Source organism: Salmo salar, unplaced genomic scaffold (assembly GCF_965601325.2).
Source record: "Salmo salar unplaced genomic scaffold, fSalSal1 ptg000293l, whole genome shotgun sequence".
NCBI lineage: Eukaryota > Metazoa > Chordata > Actinopteri > Salmoniformes > Salmonidae > Salmo > Salmo salar.
In genome coordinates this window covers 1,417,501-1,432,500 of record NW_027675346.1, presented here as the reverse complement: position 1 = coordinate 1,432,500, position 15,000 = coordinate 1,417,501, and the positions used below count along the sequence as shown (strand labels likewise).

The 15,000-nt window shown below is 43.4% G+C and overlaps 42 non-coding genes across 42 annotated transcripts; all 42 read right to left on the bottom strand.

Annotated features, from left to right (window-relative positions):
* Positions 1 to 175: 175 nt before the first annotated feature.
* On the bottom strand, positions 176 to 294 carry LOC145867800 (5S ribosomal RNA). Its single transcript, XR_014383793.1, has one exon. It is a non-coding gene; the product is annotated as a 5S ribosomal RNA (ribosomal RNA).
* Positions 295 to 433: 139 nt separating this feature from the next.
* LOC145872582 (5S ribosomal RNA) lies at positions 434 to 552 on the bottom strand. The gene has a single exon (XR_014388214.1). It is a non-coding gene; the product is annotated as a 5S ribosomal RNA (ribosomal RNA).
* Positions 553 to 691: 139 nt separating this feature from the next.
* On the bottom strand, positions 692 to 810 carry LOC145874798 (5S ribosomal RNA). Its single transcript, XR_014390434.1, has one exon. It is a non-coding gene; the product is annotated as a 5S ribosomal RNA (ribosomal RNA).
* A 409-nt stretch (positions 811 to 1,219) lies between these two features.
* LOC145867798 (5S ribosomal RNA) lies at positions 1,220 to 1,338 on the bottom strand. Its single transcript, XR_014383791.1, has one exon. It is a non-coding gene; the product is annotated as a 5S ribosomal RNA (ribosomal RNA).
* A 139-nt stretch (positions 1,339 to 1,477) lies between these two features.
* LOC145872581 (5S ribosomal RNA) lies at positions 1,478 to 1,596 on the bottom strand. Its single transcript, XR_014388213.1, has one exon. It is a non-coding gene; the product is annotated as a 5S ribosomal RNA (ribosomal RNA).
* Positions 1,597 to 1,735: 139 nt separating this feature from the next.
* LOC145874797 (5S ribosomal RNA) lies at positions 1,736 to 1,854 on the bottom strand. Its single transcript, XR_014390433.1, has one exon. It is a non-coding gene; the product is annotated as a 5S ribosomal RNA (ribosomal RNA).
* Positions 1,855 to 2,263: 409 nt separating this feature from the next.
* Positions 2,264 to 2,382, bottom strand: LOC145867797 (5S ribosomal RNA). Its single transcript, XR_014383790.1, has one exon. It is a non-coding gene; the product is annotated as a 5S ribosomal RNA (ribosomal RNA).
* A 139-nt stretch (positions 2,383 to 2,521) lies between these two features.
* LOC145872580 (5S ribosomal RNA) lies at positions 2,522 to 2,640 on the bottom strand. Its single transcript, XR_014388212.1, has one exon. It is a non-coding gene; the product is annotated as a 5S ribosomal RNA (ribosomal RNA).
* Positions 2,641 to 2,779: 139 nt separating this feature from the next.
* LOC145874796 (5S ribosomal RNA) lies at positions 2,780 to 2,898 on the bottom strand. The gene has a single exon (XR_014390432.1). It is a non-coding gene; the product is annotated as a 5S ribosomal RNA (ribosomal RNA).
* A 409-nt stretch (positions 2,899 to 3,307) lies between these two features.
* LOC145868610 (5S ribosomal RNA) lies at positions 3,308 to 3,426 on the bottom strand. The gene has a single exon (XR_014384606.1). It is a non-coding gene; the product is annotated as a 5S ribosomal RNA (ribosomal RNA).
* Positions 3,427 to 3,565: 139 nt separating this feature from the next.
* On the bottom strand, positions 3,566 to 3,684 carry LOC145872579 (5S ribosomal RNA). The gene has a single exon (XR_014388211.1). It is a non-coding gene; the product is annotated as a 5S ribosomal RNA (ribosomal RNA).
* A 139-nt stretch (positions 3,685 to 3,823) lies between these two features.
* LOC145874794 (5S ribosomal RNA) lies at positions 3,824 to 3,942 on the bottom strand. The gene has a single exon (XR_014390430.1). It is a non-coding gene; the product is annotated as a 5S ribosomal RNA (ribosomal RNA).
* A 409-nt stretch (positions 3,943 to 4,351) lies between these two features.
* On the bottom strand, positions 4,352 to 4,470 carry LOC145872578 (5S ribosomal RNA). The gene has a single exon (XR_014388210.1). It is a non-coding gene; the product is annotated as a 5S ribosomal RNA (ribosomal RNA).
* A 139-nt stretch (positions 4,471 to 4,609) lies between these two features.
* LOC145872577 (5S ribosomal RNA) lies at positions 4,610 to 4,728 on the bottom strand. Its single transcript, XR_014388209.1, has one exon. It is a non-coding gene; the product is annotated as a 5S ribosomal RNA (ribosomal RNA).
* Positions 4,729 to 5,137: 409 nt separating this feature from the next.
* Positions 5,138 to 5,256, bottom strand: LOC145872576 (5S ribosomal RNA). Its single transcript, XR_014388208.1, has one exon. It is a non-coding gene; the product is annotated as a 5S ribosomal RNA (ribosomal RNA).
* A 139-nt stretch (positions 5,257 to 5,395) lies between these two features.
* On the bottom strand, positions 5,396 to 5,514 carry LOC145874995 (5S ribosomal RNA). The gene has a single exon (XR_014390629.1). It is a non-coding gene; the product is annotated as a 5S ribosomal RNA (ribosomal RNA).
* A 139-nt stretch (positions 5,515 to 5,653) lies between these two features.
* Positions 5,654 to 5,772, bottom strand: LOC145874793 (5S ribosomal RNA). Its single transcript, XR_014390429.1, has one exon. It is a non-coding gene; the product is annotated as a 5S ribosomal RNA (ribosomal RNA).
* Positions 5,773 to 6,181: 409 nt separating this feature from the next.
* LOC145867796 (5S ribosomal RNA) lies at positions 6,182 to 6,300 on the bottom strand. The gene has a single exon (XR_014383789.1). It is a non-coding gene; the product is annotated as a 5S ribosomal RNA (ribosomal RNA).
* A 139-nt stretch (positions 6,301 to 6,439) lies between these two features.
* Positions 6,440 to 6,558, bottom strand: LOC145872574 (5S ribosomal RNA). The gene has a single exon (XR_014388206.1). It is a non-coding gene; the product is annotated as a 5S ribosomal RNA (ribosomal RNA).
* Positions 6,559 to 6,697: 139 nt separating this feature from the next.
* On the bottom strand, positions 6,698 to 6,816 carry LOC145874792 (5S ribosomal RNA). Its single transcript, XR_014390428.1, has one exon. It is a non-coding gene; the product is annotated as a 5S ribosomal RNA (ribosomal RNA).
* A 409-nt stretch (positions 6,817 to 7,225) lies between these two features.
* LOC145872573 (5S ribosomal RNA) lies at positions 7,226 to 7,344 on the bottom strand. Its single transcript, XR_014388205.1, has one exon. It is a non-coding gene; the product is annotated as a 5S ribosomal RNA (ribosomal RNA).
* Positions 7,345 to 7,483: 139 nt separating this feature from the next.
* LOC145872572 (5S ribosomal RNA) lies at positions 7,484 to 7,602 on the bottom strand. The gene has a single exon (XR_014388204.1). It is a non-coding gene; the product is annotated as a 5S ribosomal RNA (ribosomal RNA).
* Positions 7,603 to 8,011: 409 nt separating this feature from the next.
* On the bottom strand, positions 8,012 to 8,130 carry LOC145872571 (5S ribosomal RNA). Its single transcript, XR_014388203.1, has one exon. It is a non-coding gene; the product is annotated as a 5S ribosomal RNA (ribosomal RNA).
* Positions 8,131 to 8,269: 139 nt separating this feature from the next.
* On the bottom strand, positions 8,270 to 8,388 carry LOC145874994 (5S ribosomal RNA). Its single transcript, XR_014390628.1, has one exon. It is a non-coding gene; the product is annotated as a 5S ribosomal RNA (ribosomal RNA).
* Positions 8,389 to 8,527: 139 nt separating this feature from the next.
* Positions 8,528 to 8,646, bottom strand: LOC145874791 (5S ribosomal RNA). The gene has a single exon (XR_014390427.1). It is a non-coding gene; the product is annotated as a 5S ribosomal RNA (ribosomal RNA).
* Positions 8,647 to 9,055: 409 nt separating this feature from the next.
* Positions 9,056 to 9,174, bottom strand: LOC145867795 (5S ribosomal RNA). Its single transcript, XR_014383788.1, has one exon. It is a non-coding gene; the product is annotated as a 5S ribosomal RNA (ribosomal RNA).
* A 139-nt stretch (positions 9,175 to 9,313) lies between these two features.
* LOC145872570 (5S ribosomal RNA) lies at positions 9,314 to 9,432 on the bottom strand. Its single transcript, XR_014388202.1, has one exon. It is a non-coding gene; the product is annotated as a 5S ribosomal RNA (ribosomal RNA).
* Positions 9,433 to 9,571: 139 nt separating this feature from the next.
* On the bottom strand, positions 9,572 to 9,690 carry LOC145874790 (5S ribosomal RNA). Its single transcript, XR_014390426.1, has one exon. It is a non-coding gene; the product is annotated as a 5S ribosomal RNA (ribosomal RNA).
* Positions 9,691 to 10,099: 409 nt separating this feature from the next.
* Positions 10,100 to 10,218, bottom strand: LOC145872569 (5S ribosomal RNA). The gene has a single exon (XR_014388201.1). It is a non-coding gene; the product is annotated as a 5S ribosomal RNA (ribosomal RNA).
* Positions 10,219 to 10,357: 139 nt separating this feature from the next.
* LOC145872568 (5S ribosomal RNA) lies at positions 10,358 to 10,476 on the bottom strand. Its single transcript, XR_014388200.1, has one exon. It is a non-coding gene; the product is annotated as a 5S ribosomal RNA (ribosomal RNA).
* Positions 10,477 to 10,884: 408 nt separating this feature from the next.
* Positions 10,885 to 11,003, bottom strand: LOC145872567 (5S ribosomal RNA). Its single transcript, XR_014388199.1, has one exon. It is a non-coding gene; the product is annotated as a 5S ribosomal RNA (ribosomal RNA).
* Positions 11,004 to 11,142: 139 nt separating this feature from the next.
* LOC145874993 (5S ribosomal RNA) lies at positions 11,143 to 11,261 on the bottom strand. The gene has a single exon (XR_014390627.1). It is a non-coding gene; the product is annotated as a 5S ribosomal RNA (ribosomal RNA).
* A 139-nt stretch (positions 11,262 to 11,400) lies between these two features.
* On the bottom strand, positions 11,401 to 11,519 carry LOC145874789 (5S ribosomal RNA). The gene has a single exon (XR_014390425.1). It is a non-coding gene; the product is annotated as a 5S ribosomal RNA (ribosomal RNA).
* Positions 11,520 to 11,928: 409 nt separating this feature from the next.
* On the bottom strand, positions 11,929 to 12,047 carry LOC145872566 (5S ribosomal RNA). The gene has a single exon (XR_014388198.1). It is a non-coding gene; the product is annotated as a 5S ribosomal RNA (ribosomal RNA).
* A 139-nt stretch (positions 12,048 to 12,186) lies between these two features.
* Positions 12,187 to 12,305, bottom strand: LOC145872565 (5S ribosomal RNA). The gene has a single exon (XR_014388197.1). It is a non-coding gene; the product is annotated as a 5S ribosomal RNA (ribosomal RNA).
* Positions 12,306 to 12,714: 409 nt separating this feature from the next.
* On the bottom strand, positions 12,715 to 12,833 carry LOC145872563 (5S ribosomal RNA). The gene has a single exon (XR_014388195.1). It is a non-coding gene; the product is annotated as a 5S ribosomal RNA (ribosomal RNA).
* Positions 12,834 to 12,972: 139 nt separating this feature from the next.
* Positions 12,973 to 13,091, bottom strand: LOC145874992 (5S ribosomal RNA). The gene has a single exon (XR_014390626.1). It is a non-coding gene; the product is annotated as a 5S ribosomal RNA (ribosomal RNA).
* A 139-nt stretch (positions 13,092 to 13,230) lies between these two features.
* LOC145874788 (5S ribosomal RNA) lies at positions 13,231 to 13,349 on the bottom strand. Its single transcript, XR_014390424.1, has one exon. It is a non-coding gene; the product is annotated as a 5S ribosomal RNA (ribosomal RNA).
* A 409-nt stretch (positions 13,350 to 13,758) lies between these two features.
* LOC145867794 (5S ribosomal RNA) lies at positions 13,759 to 13,877 on the bottom strand. The gene has a single exon (XR_014383787.1). It is a non-coding gene; the product is annotated as a 5S ribosomal RNA (ribosomal RNA).
* Positions 13,878 to 14,016: 139 nt separating this feature from the next.
* On the bottom strand, positions 14,017 to 14,135 carry LOC145872562 (5S ribosomal RNA). The gene has a single exon (XR_014388194.1). It is a non-coding gene; the product is annotated as a 5S ribosomal RNA (ribosomal RNA).
* A 139-nt stretch (positions 14,136 to 14,274) lies between these two features.
* LOC145874787 (5S ribosomal RNA) lies at positions 14,275 to 14,393 on the bottom strand. Its single transcript, XR_014390423.1, has one exon. It is a non-coding gene; the product is annotated as a 5S ribosomal RNA (ribosomal RNA).
* Positions 14,394 to 14,802: 409 nt separating this feature from the next.
* On the bottom strand, positions 14,803 to 14,921 carry LOC145872561 (5S ribosomal RNA). Its single transcript, XR_014388193.1, has one exon. It is a non-coding gene; the product is annotated as a 5S ribosomal RNA (ribosomal RNA).
* Between the last annotated feature and the right edge of the window lie 79 nt (positions 14,922 to 15,000).

Below are 15,000 nucleotides of genomic sequence, written 5' to 3'. Positions count from 1 at the left end.
GCAACAATATTCTTGTTTGTCTTATAAATACAAGGCAGATGCTAATTGAAAACACAAGGAAATTTGATCCTATTAAAAAGGCAGGAAGCTGCATTTAGTCAATTCATCATTAAATGCTTACTACAAGGCATTGTTGCTGATGAAATAGTGCAGGGGCACACCCTCGTGGACAAAATGCTTACAGCACCTGGTATTCCCAGGCGGTCTCCCATCCAAGTACTAACCAGGCCCGACCCTGCTTAGCTTCCAAGATCAGACGAGATCGGGCGTACCCAGGCTGGTATGGCCGTAAGCGAGAAACAATCTCTTGCCACAACATATATAGTCAAAGTGAATCTGATAAAACAGACATTTAGTCAATTCATCATTAAATGCTTAATACAAGGCAGTGTTGCTGATGAAATAGTGCAAGAGCACACCCTCGTGGACAAAATGCTTACAGCACCTGGTATTCCCAGGCGGTCTCCCATCCAAGTACTAACCAGGCCCGACCCTGCTTAGCTTCCGAGATCAGACGAGATCGGGCGTACCCAGGCTGGTATGGCCGTAAGCGAGAAACAATCTCTTGCTACAACATATATAGTCAAAGTGAGTCTGATAAAACAGACATTTAGTCAATTCATCATTAAATGCTTAATACAAGGCAGTGTTGCTGATGAAATAGTGCAAGAGCACACCCTCGTGGACAAAATGCTTACAGCACCTGGTATTCCCAGGCGGTCTCCCATCCAAGTACTAACCAGGCCCGACCCTGCTTAGCTTCCGAGATCAGACGAGATCGGGGGTACTCAGGCTGGTATGGCCGTAAGCGAGAAACAATCTCTTGCTACAACATATATAGTCAAAGTGAGTGTGATAAACAGACATTGCATTTTCACCAATTAGATAAGCAGCTTGAACTTTGTGTCACTGAAAAAGTAGAAGAAATTACAAACACTGTTCCCATCACTTTTTAGCACAGGTAGTTGGATAAAATACAAACTTTATTTCCTTTCATCATTTGAACAGGGCAAAGGAGCACAAAGCACACACAAGCTGCATTCAGCAACAATATTCTTGTTTGTCTTATAAATACAAGGCAGATGCTAATTGAAAACACAAGGAAATTTGATCCTATTAAAAAGGCAGGAAGCTGCATTTAGTCAATTCATCATTAAATGCTTACTACAAGGCATTGTTGCTGATGAAATAGTGCAGGGGCACACCCTCGTGGACAAAATGCTTACAGCACCTGGTATTCCCAGGCGGTCTCCCATCCAAGTACTAACCAGGCCCGACCCTGCTTAGCTTCCAAGATCAGACGAGATCGGGCGTACCCAGGCTGGTATGGCCGTAAGCGAGAAACAATCTCTTGCCACAACATATATAGTCAAAGTGAATCTGATAAAACAGACATTTAGTCAATTCATCATTAAATGCTTAATACAAGGCAGTGTTGCTGATGAAATAGTGCAAGAGCACACCCTCGTGGACAAAATGCTTACAGCACCTGGTATTCCCAGGCGGTCTCCCATCCAAGTACTAACCAGGCCCGACCCTGCTTAGCTTCCGAGATCAGACGAGATCGGGCGTACCCAGGCTGGTATGGCCGTAAGCGAGAAACAATCTCTTGCTACAACATATATAGTCAAAGTGAGTCTGATAAAACAGACATTTAGTCAATTCATCATTAAATGCTTAATACAAGGCAGTGTTGCTGATGAAATAGTGCAAGAGCACACCCTCGTGGACAAAATGCTTACAGCACCTGGTATTCCCAGGCGGTCTCCCATCCAAGTACTAACCAGGCCCGACCCTGCTTAGCTTCCGAGATCAGACGAGATCGGGGGTACTCAGGCTGGTATGGCCGTAAGCGAGAAACAATCTCTTGCTACAACATATATAGTCAAAGTGAGTGTGATAAACAGACATTGCATTTTCACCAATTAGATAAGCAGCTTGAACTTTGTGTCACTCAAAAAGTAGAAGAAATTACAAACACTGTTCCCATCACTTTTTAGCACAGGTAGTTGGATAAAATACAAACTTTATTTCCTTTCATCATTTGAACAGGGCAAAGGAGCACAAAGCACACACAAGCTGCATTCAGCAACAATATTCTTGTTTGTCTTATAAATACAAGGCAGATGCTAATTGAAAACACAAGGAAATTTGATCCTATTAAAAAGGCAGGAAGCTGCATTTAGTCAATTCATCATTAAATGCTTACTACAAGGCATTGTTGCTGATGAAATAGTGCAGGGGCACACCCTCGTGGACAAAATGCTTACAGCACCTGGTATTCCCAGGCGGTCTCCCATCCAAGTACTAACCAGGCCCGACCCTGCTTAGCTTCCAAGATCAGACGAGATCGGGCGTACCCAGGCTGGTATGGCCGTAAGCGAGAAACAATCTCTTGCCACAACATATATAGTCAAAGTGAATCTGATAAAACAGACATTTAGTCAATTCATCATTAAATGCTTAATACAAGGCAGTGTTGCTGATGAAATAGTGCAAGAGCACACCCTCGTGGACAAAATGCTTACAGCACCTGGTATTCCCAGGCGGTCTCCCATCCAAGTACTAACCAGGCCCGACCCTGCTTAGCTTCCGAGATCAGACGAGATCGGGCGTACCCAGGCTGGTATGGCCGTAAGCGAGAAACAATCTCTTGCTACAACATATATAGTCAAAGTGAGTCTGATAAAACAGACATTTAGTCAATTCATCATTAAATGCTTAATACAAGGCAGTGTTGCTGATGAAATAGTGCAAGAGCACACCCTCGTGGACAAAATGCTTACAGCACCTGGTATTCCCAGGCGGTCTCCCATCCAAGTACTAACCAGGCCCGACCCTGCTTAGCTTCCGAGATCAGACGAGATCGGGGGTACTCAGGCTGGTATGGCCGTAAGCGAGAAACAATCTCTTGCTACAACATATATAGTCAAAGTGAGTGTGATAAACAGACATTGCATTTTCACCAATTAGATAAGCAGCTTGAACTTTGTGTCACTGAAAAAGTAGAAGAAATTACAAACACTGTTCCCATCACTTTTTAGCACAGGTAGTTGGATAAAATACAAACTTTATTTCCTTTCATCATTTGAACAGGGCAAAGGAGCACAAAGCACACACAAGCTGCATTCAGCAACAATATTCTTGTTTGTCTTATAAATACAAGGCAGATGCTAATTGAAAACACAAGGAAATTTGATCCTATTAAAAAGGCAGGAAGCTGCATTTAGTCAATTCATCATTAAATGCTTACTACAAGGCATTGTTGCTGATGAAATAGTGCAGGGGCACACCCTCGTGGACAAAATGCTTACAGCACCTGGTATTCCCAGGCGGTCTCCCATCCAAGTACTAACCAGGCCCGACCCTGCTTAGCTTCCAAGATCAGACGAGATCGGGCGTACCCAGGCTGGTATGGCCGTAAACGAGAAACAATCTCTTGCTACAACATATATAGTCAAAGTGAATCTGATAAAACAGACATTTAGTCAATTCATCATTAAATGCTTAATACAAGGCAGTGTTGCTGATGAAATAGTGCAAGAGCACACCCTCGTGGACAAAATGCTTACAGCACCTGGTATTCCCAGGCGGTCTCCCATCCAAGTACTAACCAGGCCCGACCCTGCTTAGCTTCCGAGATCAGACGAGATCGGGCGTACCCAGGCTGGTATGGCCGTAAGCGAGAAACAATCTCTTGCTACAACATATATAGTCAAAGTGAGTCTGATAAAACAGACATTTAGTCAATTCATCATTAAATGCTTAATACAAGGCAGTGTTGCTGATGAAATAGTGCAAGAGCACACCCTCGTGGACAAAATGCTTACAGCACCTGGTATTCCCAGGCGGTCTCCCATCCAAGTACTAACCAGGCCCGACCCTGCTTAGCTTCCGAGATCAGACGAGATCGGGGGTACTCAGGCTGGTATGGCCGTAAGCGAGAAACAATCTCTTGCTACAACATATATAGTCAAAGTGAGTGTGATAAACAGACATTGCATTTTCACCAATTAGATAAGCAGCTTGAACTTTGTGTCACTGAAAAAGTAGAAGAAATTACAAACACTGTTCCCATCACTTTTTAGCACAGGTAGTTGGATAAAATACAAACTTTATTTCCTTTCATCATTTGAACAGGGCAAAGGAGCACAAAGCACACACAAGCTGCATTCAGCAACAATATTCTTGTTTGTCTTATAAATACAAGGCAGATGCTAATTGAAAACACAAGGAAATTTGATCCTATTAAAAAGGCAGGAAGCTGCATTTAGTCAATTCATCATTAAATGCTTACTACAAGGCAGTGTTGCTGATGAAATAGTGCAGGGGCACACCCTCGTGGACAAAATGCTTACAGCACCTGGTATTCCCAGGCGGTCTCCCATCCAAGTACTAACCAGGCCCGACCCTGCTTAGCTTCCGAGATCAGACGAGATCGGGCGTACCCAGGCTGGTATGGCCGTAAGCGAGAAACAATCTCTTGCTACAACATATATAGTCAAAGTGAGTCTGATAAAACAGACATTTAGTCAATTCATCATTAAATGCTTAATACAAGGCAGTGTTGCTGATGAAATAGTGCAAGAGCACACCCTCGTGGACAAAATGCTTACAGCACCTGGTATTCCCAGGCGGTCTCCCATCCAAGTACTAACCAGGCCCGACCCTGCTTAGCTTCCGAGATCAGACGAGATCGGGCGTACCCAGGCTGGTATGGCCGTAAGCGAGAAACAATCTCTTGCTACAACATATATAGTCAAAGTGAGTGTGATAAACAGACATTGCATTTTCACCAATTAGATAAGCAGCTTGAACTTTGTGTCACTGAAAAAGTAGAAGAAATTACAAACACTGTTCCCATCACTTTTTAGCACAGGTAGTTGGATAAAATACAAACTTTATTTCCTTTCATCATTTGAACAGGGCAAAGGAGCACAAAGCACACACAAGCTGCATTCAGCAACAATATTCTTGTTTGTCTTATAAATACAAGGCAGATGCTAATTGAAAACACAAGGAAATTTGATCCTATTAAAAAGGCAGGAAGCTGCATTTAGTCAATTCATCATTAAATGCTTACTACAAGGCAGTGTTGCTGATGAAATAGTGCAGGGGCACACCCTCGTGGACAAAATGCTTACAGCACCTGGTATTCCCAGGCGGTCTCCCATCCAAGTACTAACCAGGCCCGACCCTGCTTAGCTTCCGAGATCAGACGAGATCGGGCGTACCCAGGCTGGTATGGCCGTAAGCGAGAAACAATCTCTTGCTACAACATATATAGTCAAAGTGAATCTGATAAAACAGACATTTAGTCAATTCATCATTAAATGCTTAATACAAGGCAGTGTTGCTGATGAAATAGTGCAAGAGCACACCCTCGTGGACAAAAAACTTACAGCACCTGGTATTCCCAGGCGGTCTCCCATCCAAGTACTAACCAGGCCCGACCCTGCTTAGCTTCCGAGATCAGACGAGATCGGGCGTACCCAGGCTGGTATGGCCGTAAGCGAGAAACAATCTCTTGCTACAACATATATAGTCAAAGTGAGTCTGATAAAACAGACATTTAGTCAATTCATCATTAAATGCTTAATACAAGGCAGTGTTGCTGATGAAATAGTGCAAGAGCACACCCTCGTGGACAAAATGCTTACAGCACCTGGTATTCCCAGGCGGTCTCCCATCCAAGTACTAACCAGGCCCGACCCTGCTTAGCTTCCGAGATCAGACGAGATCGGGGGTACTCAGGCTGGTATGGCCGTAAGCGAGAAACAATCTCTTGCTACAACATATATAGTCAAAGTGAGTGTGATAAACAGACATTGCATTTTCACCAATTAGATAAGCAGCTTGAACTTTGTGTCACTGAAAAAGTAGAAGAAATTACAAACACTGTTCCCATCACTTTTTAGCACAGGTAGTTGGATAAAATACAAACTTTATTTCCTTTCATCATTTGAACAGGGCAAAGGAGCACAAAGCACACACAAGCTGCATTCAGCAACAATATTCTTGTTTGTCTTATAAATACAAGGCAGATGCTAATTGAAAACACAAGGAAATTTGATCCTATTAAAAAGGCAGGAAGCTGCATTTAGTCAATTCATCATTAAATGCTTACTACAAGGCATTGTTGCTGATGAAATAGTGCAGGGGCACACCCTCGTGGACAAAATGCTTACAGCACCTGGTATTCCCAGGCGGTCTCCCATCCAAGTACTAACCAGGCCCGACCCTGCTTAGCTTCCAAGATCAGACGAGATCGGGCGTACCCAGGCTGGTATGGCCGTAAGCGAGAAACAATCTCTTGCCACAACATATATAGTCAAAGTGAATCTGATAAAACAGACATTTAGTCAATTCATCATTAAATGCTTAATACAAGGCAGTGTTGCTGATGAAATAGTGCAAGAGCACACCCTCGTGGACAAAATGCTTACAGCACCTGGTATTCCCAGGCGGTCTCCCATCCAAGTACTAACCAGGCCCGACCCTGCTTAGCTTCCGAGATCAGACGAGATCGGGCGTACCCAGGCTGGTATGGCCGTAAGCGAGAAACAATCTCTTGCTACAACATATATAGTCAAAGTGAGTCTGATAAAACAGACATTTAGTCAATTCATCATTAAATGCTTAATACAAGGCAGTGTTGCTGATGAAATAGTGCAAGAGCACACCCTCGTGGACAAAATGCTTACAGCACCTGGTATTCCCAGGCGGTCTCCCATCCAAGTACTAACCAGGCCCGACCCTGCTTAGCTTCCGAGATCAGACGAGATCGGGGGTACTCAGGCTGGTATGGCCGTAAGCGAGAAACAATCTCTTGCTACAACATATATAGTCAAAGTGAGTGTGATAAACAGACATTGCATTTTCACCAATTAGATAAGCAGCTTGAACTTTGTGTCACTGAAAAAGTAGAAGAAATTACAAACACTGTTCCCATCACTTTTTAGCACAGGTAGTTGGATAAAATACAAACTTTATTTCCTTTCATCATTTGAACAGGGCAAAGGAGCACAAAGCACACACAAGCTGCATTCAGCAACAATATTCTTGTTTGTCTTATAAATACAAGGCAGATGCTAATTGAAAACACAAGGAAATTTGATCCTATTAAAAAGGCAGGAAGCTGCATTTAGTCAATTCATCATTAAATGCTTACTACAAGGCAGTGTTGCTGATGAAATAGTGCAGGGGCACACCCTCGTGGACAAAATGCTTACAGCACCTGGTATTCCCAGGCGGTCTCCCATCCAAGTACTAACCAGGCCCGACCCTGCTTAGCTTCCGAGATCAGACGAGATCGGGCGTACCCAGGCTGGTATGGCCGTAAGCGAGAAACAATCTCTTGCTACAACATATATAGTCAAAGTGAGTCTGATAAAACAGACATTTAGTCAATTCATCATTAAATGCTTAATACAAGGCAGTGTTGCTGATGAAATAGTGCAAGAGCACACCCTCGTGGACAAAATGCTTACAGCACCTGGTATTCCCAGGCGGTCTCCCATCCAAGTACTAACCAGGCCCGACCCTGCTTAGCTTCCGAGATCAGACGAGATCGGGCGTACCCAGGCTGGTATGGCCGTAAGCGAGAAACAATCTCTTGCTACAACATATATAGTCAAAGTGAGTGTGATAAACAGACATTGCATTTTCACCAATTAGATAAGCAGCTTGAACTTTGTGTCACTGAAAAAGTAGAAGAAATTACAAACACTGTTCCCATCACTTTTTAGCACAGGTAGTTGGATAAAATACAAACTTTATTTCCTTTCATCATTTGAACAGGGCAAAGGAGCACAAAGCACACACAAGCTGCATTCAGCAACAATATTCTTGTTTGTCTTATAAATACAAGGCAGATGCTAATTGAAAACACAAGGAAATTTGATCCTATTAAAAAGGCAGGAAGCTGCATTTAGTCAATTCATCATTAAATGCTTACTACAAGGCAGTGTTGCTGATGAAATAGTGCAGGGGCACACCCTCGTGGACAAAATGCTTACAGCACCTGGTATTCCCAGGCGGTCTCCCATCCAAGTACTAACCAGGCCCGACCCTGCTTAGCTTCCGAGATCAGACGAGATCGGGCGTACCCAGGCTGGTATGGCCGTAAGCGAGAAACAATCTCTTGCTACAACATATATAGTCAAAGTGAATCTGATAAAACAGACATTTAGTCAATTCATCATTAAATGCTTAATACAAGGCAGTGTTGCTGATGAAATAGTGCAAGAGCACACCCTCGTGGACAAAAAACTTACAGCACCTGGTATTCCCAGGCGGTCTCCCATCCAAGTACTAACCAGGCCCGACCCTGCTTAGCTTCCGAGATCAGACGAGATCGGGCGTACCCAGGCTGGTATGGCCGTAAGCGAGAAACAATCTCTTGCTACAACATATATAGTCAAAGTGAGTCTGATAAAACAGACATTTAGTCAATTCATCATTAAATGCTTAATACAAGGCAGTGTTGCTGATGAAATAGTGCAAGAGCACACCCTCGTGGACAAAATGCTTACAGCACCTGGTATTCCCAGGCGGTCTCCCATCCAAGTACTAACCAGGCCCGACCCTGCTTAGCTTCCGAGATCAGACGAGATCGGGGGTACTCAGGCTGGTATGGCCGTAAGCGAGAAACAATCTCTTGCTACAACATATATAGTCAAAGTGAGTGTGATAAACAGACATTGCATTTTCACCAATTAGATAAGCAGCTTGAACTTTGTGTCACTGAAAAAGTAGAAGAAATTACAAACACTGTTCCCATCACTTTTTAGCACAGGTAGTTGGATAAAATACAAACTTTATTTCCTTTCATCATTTGAACAGGGCAAAGGAGCACAAAGCACACACAAGCTGCATTCAGCAACAATATTCTTGTTTGTCTTATAAATACAAGGCAGATGCTAATTGAAAACACAAGGAAATTTGATCCTATTAAAAAGGCAGGAAGCTGCATTTAGTCAATTCATCATTAAATGCTTACTACAAGGCATTGTTGCTGATGAAATAGTGCAGGGGCACACCCTCGTGGACAAAATGCTTACAGCACCTGGTATTCCCAGGCGGTCTCCCATCCAAGTACTAACCAGGCCCGACCCTGCTTAGCTTCCAAGATCAGACGAGATCGGGCGTACCCAGGCTGGTATGGCCGTAAGCGAGAAACAATCTCTTGCCACAACATATATAGTCAAAGTGAATCTGATAAAACAGACATTTAGTCAATTCATCATTAAATGCTTAATACAAGGCAGTGTTGCTGATGAAATAGTGCAAGAGCACACCCTCGTGGACAAAATGCTTACAGCACCTGGTATTCCCAGGCGGTCTCCCATCCAAGTACTAACCAGGCCCGACCCTGCTTAGCTTCCGAGATCAGACGAGATCGGGCGTACCCAGGCTGGTATGGCCGTAAGCGAGAAACAATCTCTTGCTACAACATATATAGTCAAAGTGAGTCTGATAAAACAGACATTTAGTCAATTCATCATTAAATGCTTAATACAAGGCAGTGTTGCTGATGAAATAGTGCAAGAGCACACCCTCGTGGACAAAATGCTTACAGCACCTGGTATTCCCAGGCGGTCTCCCATCCAAGTACTAACCAGGCCCGACCCTGCTTAGCTTCCGAGATCAGACGAGATCGGGGGTACTCAGGCTGGTATGGCCGTAAGCGAGAAACAATCTCTTGCTACAACATATATAGTCAAAGTGAGTGTGATAAACAGACATTGCATTTTCACCAATTAGATAAGCAGCTTGAACTTTGTGTCACTGAAAAAGTAGAAGAAATTACAAACACTGTTCCCATCACTTTTTAGCACAGGTAGTTGGATAAAATACAAACTTTATTTCCTTTCATCATTTGAACAGGGCAAAGGAGCACAAAGCACACACAAGCTGCATTCAGCAACAATATTCTTGTTTGTCTTATAAATACAAGGCAGATGCTAATTGAAAACACAAGGAAATTTGATCCTATTAAAAAGGCAGGAAGCTGCATTTAGTCAATTCATCATTAAATGCTTACTACAAGGCAGTGTTGCTGATGAAATAGTGCAGGGGCACACCCTCGTGGACAAAATGCTTACAGCACCTGGTATTCCCAGGCGGTCTCCCATCCAAGTACTAACCAGGCCCGACCCTGCTTAGCTTCCGAGATCAGACGAGATCGGGCGTACCCAGGCTGGTATGGCCGTAAGCGAGAAACAATCTCTTGCTACAACATATATAGTCAAAGTGAGTCTGATAAAACAGACATTTAGTCAATTCATCATTAAATGCTTAATACAAGGCAGTGTTGCTGATGAAATAGTGCAAGAGCACACCCTCGTGGACAAAATGCTTACAGCACCTGGTATTCCCAGGCGGTCTCCCATCCAAGTACTAACCAGGCCCGACCCTGCTTAGCTTCCGAGATCAGACGAGATCGGGCGTACCCAGGCTGGTATGGCCGTAAGCGAGAAACAATCTCTTGCTACAACATATATAGTCAAAGTGAGTGTGATAAACAGACATTGCATTTTCACCAATTAGATAAGCAGCTTGAACTTTGTGTCACTGAAAAAGTAGAAGAAATTACAAACACTGTTCCCATCACTTTTTAGCACAGGTAGTTGGATAAAATACAAACTTTATTTCCTTTCATCATTTGAACAGGGCAAAGGAGCACAAAGCACACACAAGCTGCATTCAGCAACAATATTCTTGTTTGTCTTATAAATACAAGGCAGATGCTAATTGAAACACAAGGAAATTTGATCCTATTAAAAAGGCAGGAAGCTGCATTTAGTCAATTCATCATTAAATGCTTACTACAAGGCAGTGTTGCTGATGAAATAGTGCAGGGGCACACCCTCGTGGACAAAATGCTTACAGCACCTGGTATTCCCAGGCGGTCTCCCATCCAAGTACTAACCAGGCCCGACCCTGCTTAGCTTCCGAGATCAGACGAGATCGGGCGTACCCAGGCTGGTATGGCCGTAAGCGAGAAACAATCTCTTGCTACAACATATATAGTCAAAGTGAATCTGATAAAACAGACATTTAGTCAATTCATCATTAAATGCTTAATACAAGGCAGTGTTGCTGATGAAATAGTGCAAGAGCACACCCTCGTGGACAAAAAACTTACAGCACCTGGTATTCCCAGGCGGTCTCCCATCCAAGTACTAACCAGGCCCGACCCTGCTTAGCTTCCGAGATCAGACGAGATCGGGCGTACCCAGGCTGGTATGGCCGTAAGCGAGAAACAATCTCTTGCTACAACATATATAGTCAAAGTGAGTCTGATAAAACAGACATTTAGTCAATTCATCATTAAATGCTTAATACAAGGCAGTGTTGCTGATGAAATAGTGCAAGAGCACACCCTCGTGGACAAAATGCTTACAGCACCTGGTATTCCCAGGCGGTCTCCCATCCAAGTACTAACCAGGCCCGACCCTGCTTAGCTTCCGAGATCAGACGAGATCGGGGGTACTCAGGCTGGTATGGCCGTAAGCGAGAAACAATCTCTTGCTACAACATATATAGTCAAAGTGAGTGTGATAAACAGACATTGCATTTTCACCAATTAGATAAGCAGCTTGAACTTTGTGTCACTGAAAAAGTAGAAGAAATTACAAACACTGTTCCCATCACTTTTTAGCACAGGTAGTTGGATAAAATACAAACTTTATTTCCTTTCATCATTTGAACAGGGCAAAGGAGCACAAAGCACACACAAGCTGCATTCAGCAACAATATTCTTGTTTGTCTTATAAATACAAGGCAGATGCTAATTGAAAACACAAGGAAATTTGATCCTATTAAAAAGGCAGGAAGCTGCATTTAGTCAATTCATCATTAAATGCTTACTACAAGGCAGTGTTGCTGATGAAATAGTGCAGGGGCACACCCTCGTGGACAAAATGCTTACAGCACCTGGTATTCCCAGGCGGTCTCCCATCCAAGTACTAACCAGGCCCGACCCTGCTTAGCTTCCGAGATCAGACGAGATCGGGCGTACCCAGGCTGGTATGGCCGTAAGCGAGAAACAATCTCTTGCTACAACATATATAGTCAAAGTGAGTCTGATAAAACAGACATTTAGTCAATTCATCATTAAATGCTGAATACAAGGCAGTGTTGCTGATGAAATAGTGCAAGAGCACACCCTCGTGGACAAAATGCTTACAGCACCTGGTATTCCCAGGCGGTCTCCCATCCAAGTACTAACCAGGCCCGACCCTGCTTAGCTTCCGAGATCAGACGAGATCGGGCGTACCCAGGCTGGTATGGCCGTAAGCGAGAAACAATCTCTTGCTACAACATATATAGTCAAAGTGAGTGTGATAAACAGACATTGCATTTTCACCAATTAGATAAGCAGCTTGAACTTTGTGTCACTGAAAAAGTAGAAGAAATTACAAACACTGTTCCCATCACTTTTTAGCACAGGTAGTTGGATAAAATACAAACTTTATTTCCTTTCATCATTTGAACAGGGCAAAGGAGCACAAAGCACACACAAGCTGCATTCAGCAACAATATTCTTGTTTGTCTTATAAATACAAGGCAGATGCTAATTGAAAACACAAGGAAATTTGATCCTATTAAAAAGGCAGGAAGCTGCATTTAGTCAATTCATCATTAAATGCTTACTACAAGGCAGTGTTGCTGATGAAATAGTGCAGGGGCACACCCTCGTGGACAAAATGCTTACAGCACCTGGTATTCCCAGGCGGTCTCCCATCCAAGTACTAACCAGGCCCGACCCTGCTTAGCTTCCGAGATCAGACGAGATCGGGCGTACCCAGGCTGGTATGGCCGTAAGCGAGAAACAATCTCTTGCTACAACATATATAGTCAAAGTGAATCTGATAAAACAGACATTTAGTCAATTCATCATTAAATGCTTAATACAAGGCAGTGTTGCTGATGAAATAGTGCAAGAGCACACCCTCGTGGACAAAAAACTTACAGCACCTGGTATTCCCAGGCGGTCTCCCATCCAAGTACTAACCAGGCCCGACCCTGCTTAGCTTCCGAGATCAGACGAGATCGGGCGTACCCAGGCTGGTATGGCCGTAAGCGAGAAACAATCTCTTGCTACAACATATATAGTCAAAGTGAGTCTGATAAAACAGACATTTAGTCAATTCATCATTAAATGCTTAATACAAGGCAGTGTTGCTGATGAAATAGTGCAAGAGCACACCCTCGTGGACAAAATGCTTACAGCACCTGGTATTCCCAGGCGGTCTCCCATCCAAGTACTAACCAGGCCCGACCCTGCTTAGCTTCCGAGATCAGACGAGATCGGGGGTACTCAGGCTGGTATGGCCGTAAGCGAGAAACAATCTCTTGCTACAACATATATAGTCAAAGTGAGTGTGATAAACAGACATTGCATTTTCACCAATTAGATAAGCAGCTTGAACTTTGTGTCACTGAAAAAGTAGAAGAAATTACAAACACTGTTCCCATCACTTTTTAGCACAGGTAGTTGGATAAAATACAAACTTTATTTCCTTTCATCATTTGAACAGGGCAAAGGAGCACAAAGCACACACAAGCTGCATTCAGCAACAATATTCTTGTTTGTCTTATAAATACAAGGCAGATGCTAATTGAAAACACAAGGAAATTTGATCCTATTAAAAAGGCAGGAAGCTGCATTTAGTCAATTCATCATTAAATGCTTACTACAAGGCATTGTTGCTGATGAAATAGTGCAGGGGCACACCCTCGTGGACAAAATGCTTACAGCACCTGGTATTCCCAGGCGGTCTCCCATCCAAGTACTAACCAGGCCCGACCCTGCTTAGCTTCCAAGATCAGACGAGATCGGGCGTACCCAGGCTGGTATGGCCGTAAGCGAGAAACAATCTCTTGCCACAACATATATAGTCAAAGTGAATCTGATAAAACAGACATTTAGTCAATTCATCATTAAATGCTTAATACAAGGCAGTGTTGCTGATGAAATAGTGCAAGAGCACACCCTCGTGGACAAAATGCTTACAGCACCTGGTATTCCCAGGCGGTCTCCCATCCAAGTACTAACCAGGCCCGACCCTGCTTAGCTTCCGAGATCAGACGAGATCGGGCGTACCCAGGCTGGTATGGCCGTAAGCGAGAAACAATCTCTTGCTACAACATATATAGTCAAAGTGAGTCTGATAAAACAGACATTTAGTCAATTCATCATTAAATGCTTAATACAAGGCAGTGTTGCTGATGAAATAGTGCAAGAGCACACCCTCGTGGACAAAATGCTTACAGCACCTGGTATTCCCAGGCGGTCTCCCATCCAAGTACTAACCAGGCCCGACCCTGCTTAGCTTCCGAGATCAGACGAGATCGGGGGTACTCAGGCTGGTATGGCCGTAAGCGAGAAACAATCTCTTGCTACAACATATATAGTCAAAGTGAGTGTGATAAACAGACATTGCATTTTCACCAATTAGATAAGCAGCTTGAACTTTGTGTCACTGAAAAAGTAGAAGAAATTACAAACACTGTTCCCATCACTTTTTAGCACAGGTAGTTGGATAAAATACAAACTTTATTTCCTTTCATCATTTGAACAGGGCAAAGGAGCACAAAGCACACACAAGCTGCATTCAGCAACAATATTCTTGTTTGTCTTATAAATACAAGGCAGATGCTAATTGAAAACACAAGGAAATTTGATCCTATTAAAAAGGCAGGAAGCTGCATTTAGTCAATTCATCATTAAATGCTTACTACAAGGCAGTGTTGCTGATGAAATAGTGCAGGGGCACACCCTCGTGGACAAAATGCTTACAGCACCTGGTATTCCCAGGCGGTCTCCCATCCAAGTACTAACCAGGCCCGACCCTGCTTAGCTTCCGAGATCAGACGAGATCGGGCGTACCCAGGCTGGTATGGCCGTAAGCGAGAAACAATCTCTTGCTACAACATATATAGTCAAAGTGAGTCTGATAAAACAGACATTTAGTCAATTCATCATTAAAT